Source organism: Prunus avium, chromosome 5, assembly GCF_965620075.1.
Source record: "Prunus avium chromosome 5, drPruAviu1.hap1.1, whole genome shotgun sequence".
Lineage (NCBI taxonomy): Eukaryota > Viridiplantae > Streptophyta > Magnoliopsida > Rosales > Rosaceae > Prunus > Prunus avium.
The window spans coordinates 23,655,991-23,664,031 of NC_142288.1; the positions used below are offsets into that span (position 1 = coordinate 23,655,991).

At 35.0% G+C, this 8,041-nt stretch overlaps 1 long non-coding RNA gene across 1 annotated transcript; it reads left to right on the plus strand.

Moving 5' to 3' along the window:
- Nucleotides 1–4,629: 4,629 nt before the first annotated feature.
- Nucleotides 4,630–5,920, plus strand: LOC110766670 (uncharacterized). Its single transcript, XR_015836040.1, has 3 exons — nucleotides 4,630–4,646; nucleotides 4,782–4,859; nucleotides 5,412–5,920. It is a non-coding gene; the product is annotated as an uncharacterized LOC110766670 (long non-coding RNA).
- The last annotated feature ends 2,121 nt before the right edge of the window (nucleotides 5,921–8,041 follow it).

Sequence of the window (8,041 nt, forward strand, 5' to 3'; positions counted from 1 at the left end):
GTTTTGTTGTGTTTCTTTTATGAATTTTTGGTTTGGTCTTGGTTTAAGAATTGTAATGGCACCTTTGTAATTTATTGGAACCCTGAGTGTTGTTTGGTTTCCTGTAAATGAGTTGCACATGGAGAGAGAGAGAGAGAGAGAGAGAGTTGTTGTTGCCTTTTTTTTTCTTTTCAGTTTTTTAATATTTAAATTTAATTATAGTTTTTTATTAATATTATATTTCAATTAAATAAAAAAGTGGGTCACACATGCAACATGTCAACGCTCAACAAATCTTTTAATAGTTAATTTAAGAGATATTTAGTCATATACCCATTTTTAGCACTAAAATTATAAATAAACCATACACTATTTAATTTATATAAACACACAAAAAAAAACACAAAAAATGATAGCTGGTCATATTGAATTTAATTTTGATTATTAAATTACTTTGATGCCCTATTGAGTGTTTTGGGTTTTTTTTATGAGGTTTTGGGGTTAGGTTTGTTTTAAGAAATCAATGGCAATTTTATAATTTAAAAGAAGTTTAAAGTCTTTTCGTTATGTTGTAAATGGGGTTTGGGTGTGTTTTTAAAGTCCATTTCATATAGGGTTTTTTTATAATAATTTGGACTCCTATATTGGGTATAATAGTGAATCCCCCTTAATTTAATGATATAACCACATTTCAACAAATTTTCAAGAGTTAATTTCAGTTGGAAACCTAAACTCTCTCCCTTAAGGTGTGTTTGTCCATGCAGTCTCAATTTTAACAATAAGGGGTGAGAGTTAAGGGTACCAAATTGAAATTAACCAAATTTTCAATACTAGAGTGACAAACATATAGAGTTAAGGATTAGAGTTTTCGTCAAATCTCTTCATTAGTTGCATACATGGCATTTATGGATCCAACATTTTTGTTTTATGTTTTATATTTTAAATTGATTAAAATATGAGATGATTCCTTCTCCCTCCTCCCGCGATTTCTTCTTCCCTCCCTCGGGTAATCCATTCTCTCCCCCAACCCTGCCATTTCTTCTGCCTCCTCCTTCCTCCTGCAATTTCTTTTCCCTTCCTCCCGGGTGATTTCTTCGAGCTTGGACTAGGTTATTGGGTAGAAGAAAATACAGAGGGAGAGAGAGAGAGAGAGAGAGAGAGAGAGAGAGAGAGAGAGAGAGAGAGAGAGAGAGAGAGAGAGAGATGAGGTTTTTTTCTTACGTTTAATTGATTTGTAAAAATTATAACGACATTTTACCCTCTCGAGGTTTAGTTGACGTATCGAAATGGGCCATGAAGTTTAAATTTCATCAATTTCATATCCAACATTTTTAAATTTCACCAAATTATGCCCTCCATCAACTTCACAGTTAGATTTTCTGTTAAATTGGTGACGTGACAATTGTGGTAGCTACTTTTATGCTGATGTGTTGTGTGAAAAAAAAAAAACAATATAGAATTATTTTTTTAAAAATTAAATTTTAAAACAGGTAGAAAAAAAAATTATGCACCAACAACCACCCCTCTCTCTCCCAACCCCTATAGCTTTCATTGTCGACCACCCCGCCCTGCGCGTAACCTTGCCATTTAACAAAGCCAACAAAGGTCAGAATTTTCTCGCCGACCTTAGACAAATCCATCCCACCACCTTGGAACAAGAAAAACAGAACCAAGAACAAAACCTCAGGGGTGGCCCTAGGGTGCACAAGTGGCCCCACCGCATAGGGCTCCCGATTCTTAAGGGCCCCTGAAAAAAAAATTCTTTATATTATATATATTAATATTATAGGAATTGTATAGATGGTATAGCGTGCTAAATATTTGCACAAGGGCGAGTCTGGGGGAGTTTGCTCCTGCGCATGTTCATTTAGTGAAGCGCCAGAGTTCGATTTGCCTATTTTTATATTATTTTTGCATTATAACTAAACATGTTACATTAGGGGTGGGCATAAAAACCGATAAACCGATCAAACCGACTGAACCAATCCAAATCAAATCGAAAAAGAGTGTTTTTTGACCAAATCGAAAAAGTCAAACCTGGACTTGAACCGAACCGAAGGTCAACGGTTCGGCTCTCGGGTCTAAAAATTTTAAAACCGGTGAATCTGAACCGAACCGGTGAATATTTAAATATATATATTTTACACGTGGCATCGTTTGATTGGCCAAAAAAATATTAATGTGAGGCTGCTTGCAGCGGATCCCTCACTAATTTTTTTTTTCCCCGTAACCTCCCGCACGCGACTCTCACTCACTCACTTTCACTCAGACTTCTCTTCTCTTCTCTCTTCTATTTTCATTTTCTTTCTCTGGTTTTGACCTAAGGGGCTGCGTGCGGCGCCTTTCTCTCTCTCACCTCACCAAAGCTCAGATCTTCAATCGACCTCGGATCTTTGAACAACAACATCAGCGTCGCTCCTTCCTTCATCGATCTCTCGATCTGTCATTGTTCGGTTCATTTTTACACATGATTTTTCATGTTATTCACCTATTATTTTGAGTTAGTTCTTGACATTTTATAGCTTTTTACTTCCTTTTTGTGTTTTCTTAGATTTTACCTTGGTTAGAATGAAAATGAGCTAAAAGTGCATTATTGGTTATAAATTCTGATTTTGTTCATTTTCGTAGGTCAACTTCTTGGCCTGGGATCAACATGCTCTGGTGCTCGGATGGGGTGAAGATCTTCATGAAACTTGTTCCAATGGATGTTAACTACAACATATCCAAATTTGAGCTTCATTGGACAAGTATTGCCTATCCAACCAATCCAGCATGTTACCACAGCTCTGGAAATCCGAAGTGCTCCAGCTTTTACCTCCATATTGTTATCTTGATTCTTCTTGTTACCATAACACTTGGTAACAAGAAATTACCTTGGTTAAGAGATATTTTCAGAGGCAAAGAGCATATTTTCAATGACAAAGCTTCATCATGGCAAGGGGACAAAGTTTGAAGCTTTAACAAAAGGTGGAGTTTTATATATTAAAAGTGAGCTGGAAATCATGGGCTAAAGGAAGATGAATGTGCAATCTGCAAAGCTGATGACAATTCCTTCATTCTACAATATAGAACGTGGGGGATTAATTTCATTGGACTATTCTACACATTGAGAGCAGATTTTGGAGAGCTTGGAGCTAGGAGAAAGCCAAGGTGCAGCCAAGCAAAGTGGAGAAGAAAGCTTCCACCATTGATGACCTTGAAGCTTTCATCATTTTCTCAAAATCTGTAAACTCTTTCTAATTTTATTTTGAGCTTGTATTTGGAATAAGTATGAGCAACTAAACTCCATAGCTAGGGCTTAGGTTGAAGCCCTAAACATGATTACCTTATTGTTTTGATGCTTGAGTGTATGAATTTCTAGATATTGTTGATGAATTCCAATTCACCAAATTAATCTATCCTTGATGTATGTTCTTCTTTGATTGATCACCTTTGAAAGCATGCTTCTTGAGATTGTTGGGATTATGTGTATCTTCATGTTATCCTAAGCAATAAATGGATGAAGTAAGAATCATCCATGTGAATTGGTTTCTTGAATACCTAATGTAAACACCATGCTATTAGGGTTCTTGTGATGTTCATATTCTCTTTGAACTTAATGGGTTTTTCTTGTAATTGAATCAAAGTACTAAGCACACCTAGATTCGATTATAGGGAAGGCACAAGTATTGTAGCACTCGTACTACACTTTACGTACATTAGAGAGAATCAATGCGTCTTGAGCCACTCGTACTGGTCTTGATTGCGAACATCTTCAACAACATGTTTAGAGTTCATCACTTGAGTATTCATGAACATTGGTAGAATTGTTTAGGGTGGATTCCGAAACCCTAGTGTTTGTTACATTTTAATTTCACAATTTGATAATTCATCTCTGCCATTCTCATTTAAATTCAAAGTCCATTTACTTTCATGCAATAGAAATAGGTCACTTGAACCAAATCAAAACCCCCCCCCCCCCCCCCCAATGTGTGTGTGAGTTGCATGTTTGACACGTTATGTGTCTTTGTTACTAAATTTTATTTGTTTCTGTAATTGTTTTGGACTTTTGGTTCGAGTTGTGTTCTTGCATTTTCTGTGCTGAATCCAACCGTATAAAGAACGTGAATTTTGGACAAACGGTTGGAAAGTTATAGGCAAAACACTGGACAGAGGTCGAAACTGAAAAGCAGAGAATTTCGACTCTGTGCAAAAAGACCGGTCGCTTTCACCTAACGACCGGTCGCTCATCACGTCCAAATTTGAGTTTCGACTCTGCCAAAAACGACCGGCCGTCACTGTTCATGCGACCGGTCGTCACTGTTCATTTTTCACTGTTCACGATACTATTCACAGCACTGTTCACATGTGATAAATAGGTGATAAAATGGTGATAGAAAATGCTGTTTGTGTTTTTCTTTAGTTTTCTTGTGTTGTTTCATTTCTTTTACATTTCTTTACTTATTTTTAGTTTCCATTTTGCATTTGTGCATTTGTGGTGTGTCAATTAAGTGTTCTTTACGTACTCAAACTAGAACTTATAGGAAACCGACAAGTTCTTCGTGGGATCGACCCCGTACTTACATAATCTATACTTCGTTAGATTCGTGCACTTGCGGGTATTTTTAATTGGTTGTTTGCACATTAATTTGTGTCCTCTTAGGAATGCAACAGTCATCTGCCGCCAGGTATCATCTCTTCTCTCTCTCTCTCTCTCTCTCTCTCTCTCTCTCTCTCTCTGTGTGTCGTCTGGCTCTATGTTCCTTTCTCTCTCGTCGATCTAAGTCTAACCTAACCCACAACATCACCCCTCTCTGTTTCAGGCACGCACAGCACAAACCCTATCAATTCTAATACTTGCATGCTTGAGGCAGCAGCGACAACCACCTCCCTTGCCGAAGGTAAATTCTCCATCTCCTCTGTACATTCTAAGGTTTTTTTAATTTTGAAATTTATACTTATGCTCTGAACTTGAGAAATTATTTTTGCATTTTGTTTGAACGATTCTTCCATTCAATCTGTCTGTGCCCTGTGTGTTTTTTGATAGAGTAAGGAAGAAAGAGAAAAACAGAGAAAAAATGCGAGTTTGATTTTGAGTATTAATTAGCTAATGTTTTGCCTATATCCGATGGATTTATGCTCTGAACTTGAGAATTAATTTTTGCTTTTTTTGAACAATTCTTCCATTCAATATGTCTGTGCTGTGTGTTTTGATAGAGTAAGGAAGAATTTGGTTTTTTGAACAATTTTTATATGTTTTATTATGGTTTGGGTTCTTGGAAGGGTGATCATATATTTGCAGTCTGACAGAAAAAGATATTTGCAGTAGGAGGAACTAGTTTCTGTATTTTTTTAAGAAAAGAAAAAGATTCAGAATTTTTTTTTTTAAGCTTTCATTTGGTTGTTGAGAAAGTCAAGTTTAAATTCTCATGTAATTATAGTTTCTTGTGCAGAGCGACGTTGGCGTTTTGGTTGCTCAGATAAAAGACTTGGGAATGAAGAATGCATAACTGTTAGAACAAAACAAAAACTTGACTTACATGGTAGGTCTATTATTTATGTAGTTTTGTGTTTTATCTGTTTACTATGTTTACTTTTATGAAGCTCTAATTTGAGGTTATATAATTTTGTTGTTTTATCTGTTTCTTATTCAGGGGCAGTAGTTCATGATTTTTGACATGTTCGTTTGTTAAACTTTGAAGGCTTTTGAAGATAAGCAAACAATTTATTTCTATTTTTACTGAAATTATATGTTTGGTGATTGATTGTTGACTGATACAAGTGTATTTTTGGACAGATGAATGCAGGTTTTTGTCAAGGCTTTTGGAAGGATATTTGTTATTTTTTTGTCATGGGTTGTAATCATTATAATTTGGATTTCTTGTTTTATTATTTGTGTGTATTTTTTTGTGATGATTGTGTAAATTTGTGATTAATAGTTCTTTAGAAACTTAGATTTGAATGATGGATTTTTTTATGGATTATACTTGAATTTGCATGATTTCAGCATTTGAAAGAGTAGAAAAAATTGATTTGGCCCTGTTAATACTAATTAGGTTTTGGTAATTTGACCAAAAAAAAAAAACAGATTTTAGCCAGAAAGTAATTTGGGCTTTTAAAAAAATTAGTATTGGGCTAAAGCCCAAAACCGACCAAAAAATACGAACCGAACCGGAGCCTATTCAGTCGGCCCATTTTCGGCTTTGAGTTTAGACCTGATCCAACTCGAGAACCGATGTCTCACTCGGTTCGGCCCACGGGTCATGCAAAATTCAACTCGACCCGAATTGTGCCCAGGCCTATGTTACATAATTATTATATTAAAAAGAAACAGAAAGCCTTTAAATAAAAGGAAACATCAAAAGGAGGAAAAAAACTAACCACAAGAGGAGTATATATATACCCCGAACACTTTCTACTCCTTACCTATCGTTCTTTGAAAAAGAAAAAAAAAAGGTTTTCTCCTCTAAGAAAAGTACTTTCTTCATTTAAAACAAAACAAAAAAAAATTTCATGGCTTCTTCTTTCTCTTAAACTCTGATTTTCTGGTAAGTAATCATCATCATTCGTCAATCTCTCTTTGTTTCTTTTTTCAATCTCTTGACAATTTTTGTTATTCTTTCAATTTCAAGAATTTCAATACCAAAAGGAGAAAACCCTAATTCCTAAATTCATAAAGACCACTCAAAAACTCCACAAACCCAGAATAGTCCTAGAGAATGGCGCCGGTGGCTAGAGTAGATCTAGACAGCAAACCAATAAAGCAAATGATATTGGTTTGGACCAAGCCTTGGTGTTGAGAACCCACCGAAAGCATAAGCTCCCTGGCTCTTACTTTTCTTTTATTATTTTATTATTTCTTTACAATATTTAATACATAACAAGATTAGTGCAGGTATGCTGATGATAGTGGAAAAGCACAGGCTTGGAATCAAACCTGCACAAGAACCAATTTAATATGACAAGATATGTTGAAAAGCAGCTTTTTGTTTAATATATTATAATGGTAAAAAGAAAAGAACAAATGCAATTGGGAGCATGCATAAGGACAAAGAACATACCCTTATAATTCGTTTATATGGTTACCTTATATATTATATAAACTATTCATATATATATATATATATAGTAATTCTATGGATGATTTCACCTCCTATATTTTTAGTGGTGATTTTATCCCCATATTTATTTTAACAAAAATGGACGGTTTCACCTCCTATATTTTTAGTGGTTGTTTTATCCCCACATTTATTTTATTACTGTATGGTGTAGGTTTATTACCCATACAACAGTATTTATTTAAAAGTGTGGCGCGGGTTTATTGTCCACACAACTGCTTTTACTTTTATTTAAAGGTATGGAGTAGAATTAATACCCATACAGGCACATTTACTTTATCGCACATTTACTTTATTATTTAAAGTATGGTGCGGAATTAACGTCCATACAGCAAGCAATTTAATTTATGAATTTACTTTACCGCACATTTACATTTATTTAAAGTATGGTGCAGGTTTATCGTCCATACCAGTAATTTATTTACCAGCAATTTATTTACAAGCAATTTATTTTATGAATTAATTGTGCAGTATGATGAGTTTTTACAGCATACAGAGATCAGGACTAGAAGTTCCTTGATCCTCATCATACAACTACATCAGGACCTGAAGATCCTTGATGATGATAATGATATGAGAGTTGGCAGTCTCTCCGGTACTATATTTGTAAACAAGAGATCGGACCTGAAGATCATTGATCCTTGACATGTAAATAAGGACCTGGAGTTCCTTGATAATGTAACAGTACCGTATTGGTTAATATTGTCGTACACATGAATAGTAACTGTACTGGCAAATGTATTGTACGCATGAATAGAAACGTATTCATGACCTGATGAATAGTATCATATACATGAATAGTGACGTATGCATAAATATTAACCATTTTGGGTAAACCGTCACTATATACAAAAGGGAACTTGCAGTTCCTTAAACTCATGAATGAGCAATTAAATGAGATGCCAGAAGTTCCTCAAAACATGGACGATTATGTAAGGACCTGAAGTCCCGAAATATATACAGGA